General features: G+C 46.6%; 1 long non-coding RNA gene across 2 annotated transcripts in view; it reads right to left on the reverse strand.

The window, feature by feature from the left end:
- Window positions 1–6,608: 6,608 nt before the first annotated feature.
- The window catches only part of LOC138472758 (uncharacterized), a 443,860-nt gene continuing 432,136 nt past the window's right edge, over window positions 6,609–18,332 (reverse strand). For both annotated transcript variants that reach the window (XR_011268675.1, XR_011268676.1), the window contains exon 5: window positions 6,609–6,975. This is a non-coding gene — a long non-coding RNA (uncharacterized lncRNA). The remainder of the gene's footprint in view (window positions 6,976–18,332) is intronic.

Raw genomic sequence — 18,332 nt, forward strand, 5'->3', positions numbered from 1 at the left:
TTTGGAGAAGTTTTGATTCAGCAAAGGTCTGCTCATTTCAATACAAAAGATTATTTCCTTCAAATGGGACTTTCCACTTGTTAAAGTAAATGTCTCTTTCATAAACATATGTTGCACAAATCAAAGTAATTGGTGTCTTTCCCAATATTCTTCTTTGTAAAGCAAACATTTCTCTTGCTCAAAACACAAGTTCATGAATCAAGGTGATTGGTTTTCACAGGATGTAAAGCGATTATCAGGATATCACATTTCTTCTTCAAATTGAATACTTTTGTCAGGATAGCACAGCAACTATTTATGTTAATGACATTCGTGTTCTTCAAATGAAGTACTTTTGTCAGTATAGTACAGCAACTATGCCTGGTAATGCCACACTTGTTCTTCAAATGAAATACTGTTAATAAGTTATTTTCATTATACCTCTTTGCCACAATCATACTGCTTTAGAACAACATCTCCTTTCCTGGTCCAGTCACCTGCCAAGACTAACTACTATTGGTCCCTTTCCTATTTTACTCGCCCGGCAGCATGTAAAACTTCTACAACTACAGTTGTTCTTAGTGGCAATATTTGTTCCAAGATTCTCCACACCAGTATCCTATGTGAGGAGGGTTGAACAATGGCTGCCTCTGTTTATAGTCTCTTGACTCTTGGAAATGTGGGTTCCAGGTATCCCCAATTGGTGTCCCATAAAAGGGGAGTTGTGCCCCTGTTGCCACTATACTACTCCTTTGCAGCCTCTTGGCTACTGACAATGCGGGTTACAGGTTTGCACTAATTGGTGTCCCAAACAAAGGAAGGTGCACCCCTGTTGCCTTATCACTCCTTTGTAGCCTCTTGGCTGTTGACAATGCAGGTTACAAATTTCCCCCAATTGGAGTCCCATATAAGGGTAGTTGCACCCTTGTTGTCTTTGTACTCCTTTATTCGTTCTGTATTCAAAATTATGGGTTTCTGTAAAACGTCCTGCTCAGAGCGCTGCGCGGTCACTTTTAGCGTTAGGCATACTCACTGATCTTCTCTGGCATCTCCGTTCCCCTCGCTAATCCTCCAGTGGGTCTCCTGTCTCCTGCCAGCACTTGCGTGTGTTCAGCGGTCTATACAGTTGCTTCTTGGAGCTCCACCAGCTCTGTTGACCCTCTGCTGTTTCCTGCACTTCAGAGCTCTGCACGCTGGGTTGGGAGCGCGTCTCCCTCTCAGCTGGGTCTCTCTTCCTGACACTGATTCCTGATGTGCTTACTCTTCAATATGTCAGACGTGAATATATCGCGTCAGCATCAACTGACATTCTCCCTTACAATTCTGCTGCCGACTCAGCACTCTGGTCTGCCACTGCCTCAGCTACTCCTTCGCATCTCACCTTACCTGCAAATCATTCCTGAATTTAAATGTCTGGCTCAGGTGTTTTGGTTTATAACAATTAGACCGCACATTCTGATTAATGGCATTGTTGATCCTCATTAACTCTGGGCCCCTCTTCCTTGCCCCAGTACCAAGGGCATTATGGATCCAGAAGACCGTAATGGTTTGCGGGTTTTGATGTTTAATTAGTTTGGATTGCTGTGTGAAATGAGAATTGTCAGAGTTAGGGAATTTTGTGAAAAAGGTCTGTGGTTTAACTCTGGGGTTAGGAACTCTATTTAAGACATGATCATGACAATTAGAGGATGTTTTATTACATTCCTGAACCCCCAAAGGACACATCTGGTTCTGATTAGATGACTTTTCATAGCATGGTATTTGGGTAGTTTCAGCAGAGGGACTTGTACAATCACAGCATGCCATAATGTATTTGGGGATTAAGGAAATCTCATCTTCAGAGGAAGATGGATACCGCGTCTCTCCTGAAGGAGTCACCACTTCCCCGAACATCAATCTCCTCCCATGTGATCCTCCCTCATGTTACCACCCCCAGCATTAGAATTAGGTAGAGTATGCCTTTCCCTGGCTACATGTGAGGAGACTTTAGGCTGGGGTTTAGTGATTCATCACATACCCTTTCCCTGAAGACCTGGCCTGGTATTCCATGTTCTTACTCTAGACCTGACCAAGTAGCCTCGCCCATATCAAAAGGAAGTTTTGGGGTTTCCCAGTCCCAAACCAGGCATTCTAATGAAATTACTTTTTTGCCCCAGGAATTGACCGCAGGGTAAAAAGAAGAAGCTTTCTGATTTTCAACTCTGGGATAGTTAGCTGTTTTAAAATGTATTTGATCCACTCGAAGGATCCACTGATCAAAATGGGGTACTTCCCTACCCAAAACCAATTGAGTCGGAAAATTGGGTGTTACTACCACTAATACTGGTATCTCTTTTCCCAAAGTGGTAACAAAAGGTTGGGTTAATGGGTGTCCTTTTGTTTGGCCATGAACACAACCTACAGTTCTTGGTCCCATGGGTTTCGAATCTGGAGGAAGAGCATCTGTTTTTTTATTGCACATCCCCTATTTCCTGTATCTAATTGGGCCCAAACTGTTTTTTCCTGTATTACTGGAATTCGATACAGATTCTTCTCCCCGCTATAAAGCATAACAACGTTTTTCTACAGATGGTGCTTCTTTAGAAAGAGCATACAAAATGCTGGCATAGGAAGGCCCGGTGTACGATCATCTTTCTGCTTTAATTTCTGCTTTGATGGCGAATTCGAGATTTGCAGCCTATTTTCTGGGCAATATCTTGTTGGGTGTCCAGATTCCGACAGGAAAACCCCTCCTGTTCTGGGGGTCAGTATCCGACAGGGCATCCACATTCCTTCCATGAGGGATCAGGTTCATCTTCACTTTCTTCTTCAATCAAGTGGGTTTCTACATCTTCTCCCACTACTCCAAGGGTCTCCCCTTTGTCAAGAGGAGTATGTCCCAAAGGGAAAACTAAGTTATTTTGGGAATGCAAGCCTTTGTAGCTCTCTGTCTCTGAGAGAAAGGAAACCTTTCTAGGTGGTGGGGAATCAGGGAAGCTGTTATTTCCCTTGTCGGGTATCCCGATTAAAGAGGCCTCTACTATCTGTTCAGAAGTACTAACATTCTCTGGAGAATATAATGGAGTGACTAGTTTCAGCATTACAATTTCCTGTTTTCCCAGGAAGAGGGATCTCCCATATTATTAGGGTATCGGGAGCTTTGCTCACTTCCTTTGGTAGTTTTGACTTAGTCTGGTCATAACTGGAGTCAGCGTTTTTCTCTGTATCCAGCCTTGAGTCATGCAAAACAAATTCTGGGTCCTACTTCCAGTCAGGTTGCTTTCCTGGGTTCTCTACATCTCCCTTCCAAAGATCAGACTGGGAGAGAGATTCTCATGGGGTTTCATGCACCAAGAGTCCTACTAATTCTCCTCTCTTCATTTTTACCGGATTGTGTGACAAATTCAAAAGGGCAATTTTTGTCTCTTCACCGTTGGACAAAAGAGACAACACCTCCCCTTTTGTCTATTTTCACCCAGGGGCATAAAATAGATAACTGAGCTGGCTGGAAGCTTTACCATAAGCGCTAGGGAGATTATTATTTTGTCCCTGCTGGGTGTTTGGTATGTCTGAGGAAAGAAAAGGTTGTAAGTGTTACCCTCCACCTGTTTCCTAGTGGGGAAAATGGGTTGATGGGTTTGTGGTTGAAAAACGATCCCATCCTAAAATGTAAAGAGGCTCATTTTTTATTTCTAGAGGTCCCAGCCGACTGGTAGAAAAAAAGACCTGTCTAGATCTTCCTCAGGTACAAATGTTATGGGACTGGGCCCTGTCTTGGTTATTAGAGTATACGACCCTCCAATGGGAGAGGTGATGATTTCCATTCCTTCCCAGAGATAACAACTGTGGGGCTACTATGTATCACACTTATGTGGGATCCCCAGTTTGTTTCAACTGAATCCAATCCCACTTGTGACACCATATGTGAGGGGTCAGAAATGTGAGACGGAGACAAAGGCAATACCATTTATTAAATAAAAAGGGGTGAGATAAACACCTATCTTTCCCTATCCTAAGGAGGATGTCCCTACATAGCAAACTAAACTAAAGAAAAATGACCAAGTGTCCAAAAGTATCTGACCCTCACACTAATAGAACCAAATAACTTAACAAGTATTTGGCTATCTTCAATTCACTACAATAGAATAACAGTTCAAAGTTATAGGTCCTTGAAAGTACTCTTTGAGACCAGGGGTGGATTCTCATCCCCTGGATCAATGCAGGAATACCTTTGGAGAAGTTATTATTCAGAAAATAGAATGAGAGTGCAAACGTATAGGTTCTTGAAAGTATTCCTTGTGATCAGTGTGAGAAACCAGAGGCTGTCTCACCATCTAGTCCCTGTGGATCACTTGCTCAGGTGGCCAGGGCACGGCCATCGCCATTGGATCCAGACACTGGGGGTGGACCAGTGTAGGAGGATCACCTTGGTGAGGGGTCTTCGGGAGTGGGGGTGAGATACCCAATGGTGAGACGCTGTATCCCTCCCTTTTCAACACCTTTAGCGCTTCCTATTTTTTCGGGGGTCTGAGCAAAGAAAGACTAACACTCAAACGTTACACTGGACATGTCCCGTTAGGCAGAGTCAGGCAATCGACCACAATTGCATACACCCAACACCTATTTACTTTCCCCAAACGGATAAAAGGTGGCGCACTGGGTCACACTCTGAGCAGGGCAAAGCACACGAAGGAGCAGATTTTCCGGGGCAGCAGTGAAACAGGTGGAGCAGGACAGCAGGCCGAGAAGCAGACTCAAGGAGTGGAGAGACCTTGGGCGTCTTAACGAACGATCGTTACCTCCAAAGAATCTTGAAGGCTGCACAAGTGACCCAGATGAAAGAGAACTGTGAATCCGGCATTGTGTGCGAAAGATACCAGCAACCCTCCCGGGTGAGCGACCGAGATGGGGAGGTGAAGCTACAGTGCTATCAACCTTGGCTCCTAGATCAAAGACGAAAGCACAGAAACCAGCAAAGCCAGTGAGTTAAAGAAAGCCGTGAAAGGCTGGTCTGTGTGGTAGATAAAATCTGTAAGCAGCAACAATGTATCACGAGAATGAAGGTTGCGCGTATACTGAGAAGACGCGAGTGAAAGTAAAATGTGACTAAGCCGCCAAAGTATTACTGAAATATGAATCGAGGAAGTGAGACATGGAGGGATAACAGATTGGTCTGGCATAGTGAAAGTGCCCAATTGAAGGTCTCTGTTTAAGTGTGCATAGTGGAGCAGGCGGAAAAGTGAAAAGCCGAGAAACCCAGAAATGACAAATGTATCTGACATCAGTGGGAAGATGAATACGAAAAGTGAAATGTAATCGAAGTGGTCATCAAACAAAGGGGCTACACATGTGATATCAATGACATTTGTGATGCCATCTTTCATGACCTGGGTGTTAGTGTTAGCAGTGCACAGTGGGACGGGCAGGTATGGTTGCTTAGCCTACCATAACTGGTGAATTTCAGGGTTTTTTTCGGTTTTACCTCGAACCATAATGTCACGGTTATAAAGTTTTTTGTAGTGAATTTCAAAGGTTTTTAGTAGTGCAACTTAACCATAACATCCCCTTAACAAAGTTTTTTTTTAGTGAATTTCACAGGTTTTTAATAGGTCAATTTAACTGTAACGTCATTTTAATAAAAACATTTTTTACTGATTGTCACAGATTTTCAGTAGGGCAACGTAACCATAATGTCCCTTTAACAAGGTTCTTTTGCTAAACAGTATACACATTGCGAAGAATGCCACATGACAATATGCTGGCGTACAGCACAGTGACATGTCCCAGAATCAGTACACACTTAACAGTAAGATGTATGCCTCGTGGACAGTGTGGAAATAGATTTTATATTGATGTAGGAACGTCCACCTTCAACATTTCCCTTACACAGCGCCAACAGGTATTGGTAGGCAGCGATTAGCAATGCACTACACATTATATATTTTTAGCAAAAGTTCTACTTATCTGAAAATGACATCAGCTAAAGCCATCCTTCCTCCCCAAGAAACAGCAGCACTGCTGTAATGAAGAAGCATGAGAAACAGTGTCGCTACCTTACAAATAACAAACACACAAAATTTTTCGCAGTCCATCTACCGGCCCATATTACTGTTTGTTGCCACTTTGTTCATTGCCGTTCGCAAATTGCCTTATTAGCTGTCATACCAAAAAAATAAAGCCACCTGTAAACAAAGTAAATATTCCATTAAGAGCGACCTTTCACGGTGTAAATAAATTTAAACAAAAGAAATTGCATACACTCCATGTAGTTCATATTTCTCAGTAAAGTACATAGACGCATTAATCTTTGCCATTAATAGATTTGGAAAGCAGTAACATGTGCTACTAAAAAATAGGATTACTGGTCATAATCCGACGCGGCTTTGGCGGGTAGGATTACAAAACAAAATCCTTTTTCAAGATGGCCACCATAGAAAGGGAAGGTGGTTGTTTCATGCATAGCCCCTCTTCCCTTTCCATGGAAGCCTGCAAAAAGCACAAGTATGTGACGTGACGCAGAACCTGTAAATAAACATACAGCGACGTACAACGTAGTAACTTACATTTTGAAATAATAGACTGGATTGTAAAAGAAAACGTTAACATTTTAGAGTTCGTAAACTAGGTTTATTGAACAAGAAACTGTCAGAGACCATCGGAGTAATGCCATTTTCAATGGAATGATAACAATGTTTCTAAGGGCGTCATTGCAAATGTTAAAGATGAGGCACACATTGGTCTTTTCCCATACAAAAATGATGCGTTCTTGGTTAAAGCAGCCGCTTTGTTTCCACAGTGATTTCCAAGAAGGCGACATGAACCTCAGCCTACAGCACCATAAATGATGTGATGTTGCTCCGAATAGCGAGGTCAGCGTATGGGCAAAGCGGGCCCGGGCTGTCATCCCACATATTTGTGATGGACAGGCAACCGCTCACAAGCAGTTGTATTTGCCGTCCAAAAAAACCGTCACTCAGTATCTGGAAACCATGGCACGGACAGTACGGCAAGATGTACCTGGGCAGAAAATGTAACGGAAAATACATGTCAATAACCAACCTTTAGCAAAAAAGTGCAAAAAAGACACAAATAATGTGCAAAGTAATACACAAATGTAAGTGGTCAATCATGACATTTTAGTGAAATGTTACTATTTAATATGACACTATCAGTTTGTGCTGCCACATCCCATCCCAGCCTCATTAAAGGTCACCCTCTGAAATCGTATTTCATAAGTTTGACAAGTGCAATGCTGTCTTGTTGTGTAGGTGTTACTGGTGATCTCCGCTTACACCAAAACATGAATAGAAGATGGCGGGGCACCAAAGAAAGCTGACGTACTTCACGCTGTTCCACAACCAATCAGGGAAAGCGCCACATGTCTGCGGACGGACACACATTTTTTCCCTCATTCAGTCCAAGGAGAAAAGACACGTTTTGGGAACTCCCCCTTATAAATTTTCCCCCCCTGGACCAAACATCATCAAACTTTCCAAAGAAATTCAGAGTGGCCCATATACTTTTTTTCCAAAGTTTGGTGACGATTCGCTCAGGGGGAGCGGAGTTATAGGCAGCCCAAAAAGTGTTCTTCCTATGGAAACAGCAACTTAACCATAACTGCACAGCCACCACCGTGGCTGTGTAATATATATTTATATTACACAGCCACAGTATATATATATATATAGTAAAGGATAGGGAGCCTCCCAGAATGAGGGGAGAAGGTGTCAGCCACAGTGCACTGTCCCAACTAGTGCAGAAAAAGAAATATAAGAAGAAATTTAGGAGCCCCGTATAATTAGAGGGCTTGGGAAAAGTAGTGATTGTTGTTTTAGCTTGTTTTTTTTGCCATATTTTTTCTTATGTGCGGAGAAGGACCAGGAGGGGCGTGTATGGTGTGTGTGCGTGTGTATGTGTGAAAAAGAGTGTTATGAGAGTGAAGAACTAGTTACTCTTACCTTGTAACGTTCTTTCGATGGGATGTTCCTCCGACGTATTCCTTATCTTAGATAGAAATCCTTCAGCTTTGCTGGCCTCGGAAAATTTTTTCGCCAGAGGGCGCTGCGCGTCGATGATCGCCGAGTCGATGACCCTCGACGGCCTCCGTGCCGACGTCGACGTCATCCTGCCTATAAAGGCCGCGCGCAGCGTCCGTTGCTCAGTTCCGTTTTGTAGTCCCCAGTAATGTTTTTGGATTAGACTAATCACCTTGAAGGAGCATAGGCTGCAAACCCACAGGAAGTCATACTGCGGGGATGGATGGGAGGGTCGATAAGGAATACGTCGGAGGAACATCCCATCGAAAGAACGTTACAAGGTAAGAGTAACTAGTTCTTCGAAGGGATTGTGTCCTCCGACGTATTCCTTATCTTAGATAGACTCCCATAGCAGTGGTATTGTGACTGGAGGCGGGAGTAATAAAAGTTATGTTACCCTTCCAGAATGGACAGAGTGTAACACAGCCTTGCCGAATCTAGTTTCTTGACTAGAGGAGGAATCCAGGCTATAGAATTTGGTAAATGTATGTGCGGACGACCATGTGGCAGCCGCACATATATCTCGAATTGGCACCCCTCTTTGAAGGGCTGAGGATGTTGCGATACCCCTGGTAGAATGAGCCCTTAGATTTTGAGGAGGCTCCTTTCCTGCCAATTTGTAGCACTCCAGAATGGCTAAAATAATCCATCTGGAGATGGTTTGTTTTGTTATTGGAAGGCCCAACTTATGTCCTGCATAACCTACAAAGAGTTGGTCTGCTTGTCTGATCTTAGCCAATCTGCTGATATAGAAGCTCAAGGCTCGCTTAGGGTCCAGCCTGTGCAGTCTCTCTTCCTCCTTCCCCGGATGAGGAGGAGGGTAGAAAGAAGGTAATATAATCTTCTGAGTGATGTGAAACTCCGAGACTACCTTCGGGAGGAAGTTAGGCTTCACCTGAAGAACAACTTTGTCCTTGTAAAAGATTGTATGTGGAGGTTTACACGATAAGGCTTGCAACTCGCTAACCCTTCTAGCAGATGTCAATGCTATTAGCAAAACAGTTTTGAGGGTGAGAAGCTTCAATGAACAAGAGTGTAGTGGTTCAAAAGGGGCACCCTTTAGGAAGTTTAAAATTAGGTTTAAATCCCATAAGGGAACTTGAAAAGGTTTCGGGGGATAAACATTAGTTAATCCTTTTAGGTATTGTATTACCAATGGAATTTTGAAGTATGAAGGCTCCTCTGCAGTGCGCTTAAAGATTGATAGCGCTGCGAGATAGCCCTTAATTGTGCCAACCTGTAGGCCTGAATTAGCCAGGTAAAGTAAGAATGACAACACCATAGGTGTACCACAAGAAAAGGGTTCAATATTCTTTTCTCTGCACCAGCTGCAAAATTTGTTCCAACGGCAGCGGTATAGAGTTTTAGTTGCCGGCCTTCTGGCCGAAAGCAACACCTCCATAACATCATCCGGAAGGTCCCAATCCTTGTACCTCAACCTTTCAGACACCAAGCGTGAAGGTTGAGGGTCTTGATGGCTGGATGGAGAACCTGACCTTCCTTCTGCGAGAGAAGATCCTCTCTGTATGGCAGTCGAATTGGAGGGCAGATGGACATGTCTAGAAGGTCCGGGTACCACGTTCTCCTGGCCCAATCCGGGGCAATTAGGATCATGGTCTTCCGAAACCTTCTCAACCTCCTGATCATTTGAGGAATGACAGGGACCGGAGGGAACGCGTACAGAAGTGGGAACTCCCAGTCCACTACGAACGCATCTCCTAGAGCTCCTCTCGGGGGAAATTCCCTTGAGCAAAATCTGTCGCACTTCCTGTTGATACTGGTGGCGAACAGATCCACTTGAGGGGTTCCCCAAAGGGCGAAGATCTCTTGAAGGACTTCCTGAGCTATCTCCCACTCGTGAGAGACTGTGCTCTGCCTGCTCAGAGCGTCCGCTGTCAAGTTCTTCTCTCCGGCTAGGTGAATTGCCGATAGAGAGATTCCTTCCTGAATTGCCCAAAACCAGAGCTGCATCGCCTCTCTGCACAGTGGTAGTGAGCCTACGCCTCCTCTTTTGTTGAGGTAGTGCATGGCCACTGTATTGTCCGTCATTATTAGGACGTTTCTTCCCCGTACAGACGGCAGAAAAGCCTTCAGCGCTAGTCTGATGGCTCTCAGCTCCAACAGGTTGATATGTAGTCTGGACTCCGATGGAGACCAACGACCGCTGATGGTCAAGTCGTTGGCGTGAGCTCCCCACCCCGTGAGTGAGGCATCCGTGACTACTGTTATCTCCGGCCATGGTTGCCAAAACATTTCTCCTTTCAGGATGTTCTCCCGACAGGCCCACCACTGAAGGTCTCGGGCTACTTTGACCGGGATCCGAAGGAGATCTGTCATCCTTCCTGAGAACTGTGACCACTGAGTTCTCAGTGCCCACTGGAGGGATCTCATTCTCAGGCGAGCCTCCGGCACGAGGAATATGCAGGATGCCATGAGGCCTAGCAACCTCAGAAAGTCGTAGGCTGGGAGATATTGGGCATTCTGAAATCTGATGACCATCTGCAGAATATCTCGAGCCCTCACCTCTGGTGGCAAGGCTTTTCCCAGGGAAGTGTCCAGGACTGCTCCAATGAATTGGAGTCTCTGTGATGGTATCATCTGTGACTTCTTTAAATTGAGGGAGAAGCCCAGCTTGTGAAGGAAGTGGCAAACATAATCTAGTTGTCTCTGAGCCTGTTCCGAAGATACAGCTCTGATCAACCAATCGTCTAGGTAAGGGTAGACATGAATCCCTTCCCTCCTTAGACTTGCAGCCACAACCGACATTAGCTTGGTAAAGACCCTCGGGGCGGAGGTTAGCCCAAATGGCAGAACTCGAAATTGATAATGAGAGCTGCCAATTGCGAACCTCAGGTATCTCCTGTGCCTGGGATGGATCGGCACATGGAAATAAGCGTCCTGGAGGTCTAGAGATACCAACCAGTCCTGAAGCTGGAGGGCCTGAAGGATCTGAGAGAGAGTCACCATCTTGAACTTGTCCTTTCGGAGGAATTTGTTCAATTCCCGTAAGTCTAAGATGGGTCTCAGTCCTCCGTCCTTCTTCGGTATTATGAAGTAGGGGGAGTACCAACCCTTGTTCCTTTCCGCTACAGGTACCAGTTCTATGGCACCTTTCTCTAGCAGGTCTAAAACCTCCTGCAAGAGGAGCGGATCTGGAAGCTTCAAAGGGTTGTTCCCCGGTGGATGACTCTGAGGGATATGTAGGAAGGGCAGGCAGTAACCTTGGGCCACTGTCTCCAGAGCCCAAGCATCTGACGTAATAGCCTGCCATTCCGTCAGATGGTGAGTTAACCTGCCCCCTACTGGTGTTCTGTGAGGGGAGACCTCAGAGTGGTTTTGAAGCGGCTGATGCAGTTGCCGAAGGTAAAGTGGCTCCTGCTCCTGCGGGTGCGGCTTTCTTTCCCCTACCCCGTCCACCACGGGTAAATCTTCCTTGGCCTCTTTGAGCCGGTCGTCCCCTGCCCCTTCCATATGAGGAATAGTAACGAAAGGACCGTCCTCTCCACGATGATCCCGAAGGACGAAAGGTATTCTGACGGATAGCAGCTCCCAATGACTTGGCTGCTGCCTTGGACGTTTGCAGTTTCTCCAAACTGTCATCCGCCTTCTTTCCAAAGAGGGTAGAACCGTCAAAGGGCATATTCAAAAGCCTGGTCTGCACGTCAGAGGCAAAACCAGACTTCCTCAACCACGCATGCCTGCGGATTGTGGTACTTGCCGCCATGGCCCTGCTGATACTGTCAGCAGAATCTAGGCCAGTTTGTAGGGTCTCGCACATCGCATCTTTACCATCCCTGATGATGTTTAAAAATGCGTCCCTTTCCTCTCCTTCTTGGAGGCAGTCAGCCGCTGATGAAGCGCACTCCCAAAGGGTGTGGCTGAACCTAGCGAGCGTACAGGTCGCGTTAATAGACTTTAACGCCATGCTACAGGCAGAAAAAACCTTCTTAGCCATGGCATCATACTTTTTGTCATCCCTATCCTGCGGAGCAGTGGGGTATGCAGATGTGCTGCCTGATGAGGTTGCAGCCTGTACAACCAAGCTCTCAGGAGTAGGGTGTTTTGACAAATATTCAGGGTCAGAACTAGCCACCCTGTATTTTGTTGACAGTTTTTTATTTACTGCCGGGATAATTTCTGGCGTTTCCCAGTTTGTCAAAATCCTTCTCTGTAGAGCAGAGTGAAATGGAACCACAGGATCCTCCTGTGGGCCCTTGTCCAGTATGTCAGTGAGGTCATCCTGCTGAAAGGCAGGAGAAGGTGCAGACCAACCCATAAATTCTATGATTCTAGACATCAGAGCTCTATATGGAGTCTCCGCATGTTCTCCTGGGTCTGGTTTGATAAATTCTGCTTCAGGAGAAGTGTCCAAGCCACTAGCTTCCTGAAGTGCATCCTGAAGATTTTTTAATCTTCCTTCCTCAGAGGCGAAAGTCTCTGGCTCTGGTGATGTGGTCCTCTGTAAATCAATATCTTGGTCTGAATCCTCCCTTTCCTCAAAAATCGAGGTTAAAGGGGGATACATTGGTTTTTGGAATGGTATAAACCCCATTTCCAATGCAGAAGGAGCCATCATCACAGGCCTTGAAAACGTCGATGTCGTCGACACCGACGTGAAAGTACTCGAAGGCGCCGTGAAAAGCGTCGAGAAATGTGTACTAGGCCTCGAAGAACTCGAAAGGATCGGAGTCTTGCTCGAGAACGACGTCGACGTTCTCGGCGTCGAGTCGGAGGTCTTTTGTCTAACCGTTGGCTGTGGAGTAGCCGTGGTTCTTTCCTTCACCGGCGTCGATATCGGCGTCGACGTCGGCGTCGACTCGATCGACTGATGCGCCGATGAATCCTTCGACAACGGCGTCGATGGCGCCGACCTCTGTTTCGAAGGAGTTTTCGACGATGGCGTCGATGATGCTTTATCTCCCGATGGCTCGAGGCGCTTTCGGGTTGACTTTTCCGCCGGGTACTGCGACTCGCGGCGTTTAGATTTTTTGGGTTTTTTACCCGGGGTATCACCCTCAGCTGTCTTCGAGGGGGACGAGGCCGCTTTCTCGAAGACGCTTAGCATCTTTTTCCTGAATTCCTCCCACTCAGCTTGTGAGCTGCGTTTTGTGGGGCAATGAACTCTCTCAGGAGAACTCGACGAAGATGACGAAGGGGATCTCCTACGTCTCTTCTTCGAGTGTCTCGATGTCGACGAGTGGTGGGAGCCACTTCGTGATCTAGATCGAGAGTGTTTTTTATGGTGAGGAGACGAACGTCTCGACTCTACCGAAGAAGCTTTCGAGGAAGTTAAAGTTGACCTACCTCTCTCGAGCTTCCCCCTACGCTCCTTCAAGGCTTTCGCCGTCATGGAAAGGCATTCCTCACACTCCGAACTCTGGTGCGTGATTCCCAGACACCACAAACAGACCCTGTGAGGGTCCGTCAACGACATTTTCTTCCCGCAGTCTCGGCACTTTTTGAAACCGGACCGAGGGGTCGTCGGGTCGGAGGAGGATGCCATCGATATCGAGGTAAATAGTAGTTATTATATACGTTATCTTGACGAGAACTGAGCAACGGTGTTCCGAGGCACAACGAAGCGCGGAAAAACGGAACTGAGCAACGGACGCTGCGCGCGGCCTTTATAGGCAGGATGACGTCGACGTCGGCACGGAGGCCGTCGAGGGTCATCGACTCGGCGATCATCGACGCGCAGCGCCCTCTGGCGAAAAAATTTTCCGAGGCCAGCAAAGCTGAAGGATTTCTATCTAAGATAAGGAATACGTCGGAGGACACAATCCCTTCGAAAGAAGATGTTCTAGAAGTAACTATTTGTTTTTTGTTGATGAATAATTTTGACTACACTGACTGACCCTATATGTATGTCTAAGAATAGGTATGGTCTAAAAGGAGTGGCGGGAAGGGGAAAGAGCAAATCGCATTGGTTCATTTTTTAGTGGGGAGCACTTGTGTAAGGACATTTTCTGACATGACACAGACTGAGTATCAATATGGAGACAGACACACCACTGGACCACATATATAAGACCTTACCCCTATACTGTGATAAGATCACAAAATACCACAATCAATGGGAAACATAAACTAAAGGAGAAGGCATGCCCCACTCCTGGCCAGAGGGGGGATACTTTGATAGGTGTGCCTTAGACCATATCTCAACGTACCTGACTGCCAAATATAAGGGGAGGCCACTACAGAACAGGCGAGAAATGTTGGATTTATAGAGAATGTTTCAAGCGACAGACACCCCAGAGAAGGAAGGGATAACAGGACCGTGACCAACACAGGGGAAAGTGAAAAGACGGGGGAGAAAACGAAGGGGATTTACCCATTATTAACCCGACCAGCAGAGAGTTATACGAATCCAAAATATGTGTCTGGACGAACGATTTTAGCAGACCCCAGCACAGCCCCGCCGCCACCGTACATTGTACCCCCAGCCGTGTCCACCCATACAGGAGTAAACGCTAGAGACATTGAAGTGGCATTGGCCACCACATGCACAGAATTAGCTAGATTATGAGCACCTTGTGAGACAGCAAGAGCGACAGAGGTTCTGATACTACCCCCGGGGGCCCCACCCTTACCACCTCGGGACGAGTGGAAGTCCAGGGACTTTCTGTTCAGGATTGACAGAGCGTCCACAAGAGCTGTACAGGTAGAAAGGGAGCGGGAGACCGACAGCTTGGGGAACAAGAATGTAGGGTCCGCAAGAAGGGATGAAAAGGAATATTGGAGTGATTTTGATGACAAAGAGGAAGGAGCAGCAGGAGGGGCTGAGGTAGTACCCCCTACCACACAGAGGGTAGAAAGCCTGTGGGACAGAAGGTTGAGGGAACGGTTCGGGAGAATAGCGTTGGCAAAGAAAAAGGGAAGTGGTCTGAAAACGTGGGAAAGTTCAAACAAAATTGCAAATGTCCCTAATCCATAAAGGTGCAGGACGCCTTCATTATGTCCCTTAGGCGCAGATGGACAAAAGCAATCTCCTCAAGGCCCTCCCCAAAAGCACTGCGGGGGCGAGGAAATGGATTTATGCTTTGTGCCCCTCGCAATAGGAGACATCAAAAGTTTGTTGATATCAGCAGTGGGAGATCAGGCACAATCAGTATGGGTTAAAGCGAGGTACCCAGTAGTAACACTGAATAACGACTCCCATGATGGGGCGTCGTTCAACAATATCAGAGCACATGTATGGGATGCACTGGGGAGGACCTTCCCAGACACTCCCGATTTACAATCAATAATGCAATGCACAATGGGAGATGAGGAAGATACTGTGCAGTACATTATTCGGATTCAGGAGATGTGGAGAGCAGAAACGGGCAGCGCCTGGGATCAATCAACATCTTTATTTTATTTTATTGTGAAACGGGGGCTCCATAAGGAAGTGCAGAAGGTGCTCAATAAGATAGCGGGGTGGAAGCAAAAGGTCGGCCTGAAATTCAAAGCATCATAGTGCACTATTGTAAGAGGTCAAAGAGCGTGAAAAGGAAACTATTCAAAGAAGACAGGCAGAGGAAGCAAAATTAGTTCAAAATAAACTAGTGAAAGTAGCCGCAGTGTCACTGACACCGCCACCAGAACAGACAAGAGAAGAAGGGTGTTCCTCCGTTGCTACACAGGCAAGGATGGCAGGTGTGTGGGCAGACAACGGGCAAGGACAGTGGGGAGGAAACCGACACTATACAGTACCCCAAAGGCAAGGAGGGCAGCAAAGAGGACGAGGTGGGTTCCGAGGGCAGAGGGATTCGGTGGACAAGGGCCAAGAGGGGGTGGACACGGGCAGTGTTGGTCATGCAGGATATGGGGACACTTTTCCAGGGAATGTCACAGCAGAGAGGGAGGGAACTACAACTGCAATCAACAAGCCTATAGGAACCCCCACCTCGGAAGCCCCCAAGGTCCCATACACAGGTTGACCATGATCCCCTACGAAATACACCAAGCATACACTCAGTTATCTCCCCAAATCCCTGGGCTGTATCGACCACTGCCACAATAGCAAGCTGTGCAGCAACCCCAGGCGCGCCCCAACCAACAGGCTGAGGGAAGCAGACACCCTTTTGCCACTGCACCCAATGGTGCAGCAGCCCCCTACCAAGGAGCAACCGTGGTAGGAGGGATCCCCTTCCCATTTCCTGGGACAGACCCCTATCCTGACTAGGACAGCCCACAGAGAGCACTTGTGTGTCCATTACTATCAATGACCTTGCATCCAGGAGAGGAACCACTGGTGGGGCAGAGATAGGAAATAAGCAATTCATCTTCACAGTGGACTCAGGGAAGGAAGGTGACTTCCCGCTATCAGGAAAAACTCTCGACATGTGGGATTCTCTGTGGCTGTAGTTACGGTTCCATACACAGAAGATTTAGTTATCATAATAGGAGGGAAGATCGTGCGGGCGCCCCTCCTCTACTATGAAAGCTCTCCTGTCAACTTACTGGGATGAGACCTGCTCAGCAAACTGAACATGACCATATTCTTTACAGAATGAGGGGTTGTCTGCGCCACCCCTGGCATGTGCTCTCTCCGGGCAATGCTAGTGATACATGCAGTGGCTAATGAGATGGTGGTGAGAGGGATACCTGTGACCCAGATATGTTTATCTATGGCATTAGAGTGCTTGCCCGAGCGGTGCCCCAGATTACCAGGAAAGAATGGAGAGCACTCACTGATTTCATTTTTTGACCTGTAGCCCTCCCCAAAGTGGTTGCTCGTACTATCTTGTCCCTAGACTTAGAAGGGTTACAGGTGTCGGCAAAGAGAATTGTAGTACTGGGAACAGACACGCATGGGTGCTAGTGGCGCACAGTGTTATGCATTGACCCCAATATATCCCTACAAGACCTAACAGATAAGGACTTGTTCCAAGATGACAATAATGATGGAGAAATAGTACTTGAGATTTGTATACCTTGTGACATCATGGTACAGTATCGAAAAGTACAGAGCCCCCTTATGGCTATTGTTAGTGGGCCACCCCCATTCTGTGAACATGATCTACAGCAGGTTCCCCCACATCTATGGACCACTAACCCACATGATGTAGGGATGTAAAAGGAAGTGACACCAGAAACAAATAACACTCAAACCAGGTGCAGTACTGCCAAGAGTGAAACAGTACCCCCTGTCCAGAGAAGCAGAGGAAGGAATTCAGGAAACATTACAGGCCCTATTACAGCAGGGGATTATAGGGGCGTCCACGTCACCATTCAATACTGCTATCTATCCGATTAAAAAGCAACAGGGGGTAGTTGGAGGATGATTCAAGACCTCCGTCCCCTTAATGACATTGTGCAGAAAGAGTTTCCTCTTGTCCCTAACTCACCCTCTATCCTGTGCAGTATATCAAAGGAACCCACCCAGTTCACTGTGTTGGACCTAAAAAATGCATTTTTCTCAGTGCCTCCGACCCACGATCACAGTATCTTACAGCATTTACCCTGGGAGGAAAGCGATACAAACCCATCGCTTGCCCCAGGGATACTGTGAAAGCCCCAGTTACTTCAATAGAATCCTGCAAGAAGACCTTGGCAACATTCAGGTGCCCAGCACGATCATCTAATACGTAGATGACCTACAGGTCTGCAGCGACAGCGAGCAGAGTTGTCGAAGGGACTCTATTGCCTTACTCCAGTTACTAGCTCACAAAGGGTACAAGGTGTATAAAAACAAACTCCAGTACTGTTTGCCAGAGGTACTCTACCTGGGACAGCTCATATCCAAAGATGGCAAAAGAATAATACCAGATAGAGCTGCCACAGTGTGTGCCACTCCTAATCCAACAACAGTGAAAGAAATGCAAACATTACTAGGGCTCTGCAATTATTGCAGAGCCTGGATTCCAGACTACACCTACATCACACCACTCATGAAAGGCCTCAAGGAAGCACAAAAAGAGGGAACAACCATTCAATGGACAGCAGAAATGATAACTAGGATGTAATTCCAACAGCTCAGGTTCTAGCGACACCAGACTACACGCAGGAGTTCTACTTATTTTCACATTCAAATGGCACCGTCATGAGCGCAGTGCTGACACAGAAAAGTTCTATGGGACACAAGCCTTTGGCATACAATAGCGGCACACTCGATTCTGTCATGCAAGGACAGTTTGCCTGTGAACAAGCACTTGCTGCTGCTGCCTTTGCCATTGAAAAGAGTCCCACTATCGTGATGGGGTGCTCAATAACATTGTACAGTGAGCACTCACTGTTTGCAATACTGGAATGATCAAAATCCACCCTGACCATACAAAGGGTGTCTGCAGATTAAATAATATTGTCAAGCCCCCATATTCATGTGGTGCGTTGCAGCACAGTAAATCCAGCCAC

This window comes from Ambystoma mexicanum, chromosome 8 (genome assembly GCF_040938575.1).
Source record: "Ambystoma mexicanum isolate Mex_15411 chromosome 8, UKY_AmexF1_1, whole genome shotgun sequence".
In the NCBI taxonomy this organism is placed as follows: domain Eukaryota; kingdom Metazoa; phylum Chordata; class Amphibia; order Caudata; family Ambystomatidae; genus Ambystoma; species Ambystoma mexicanum.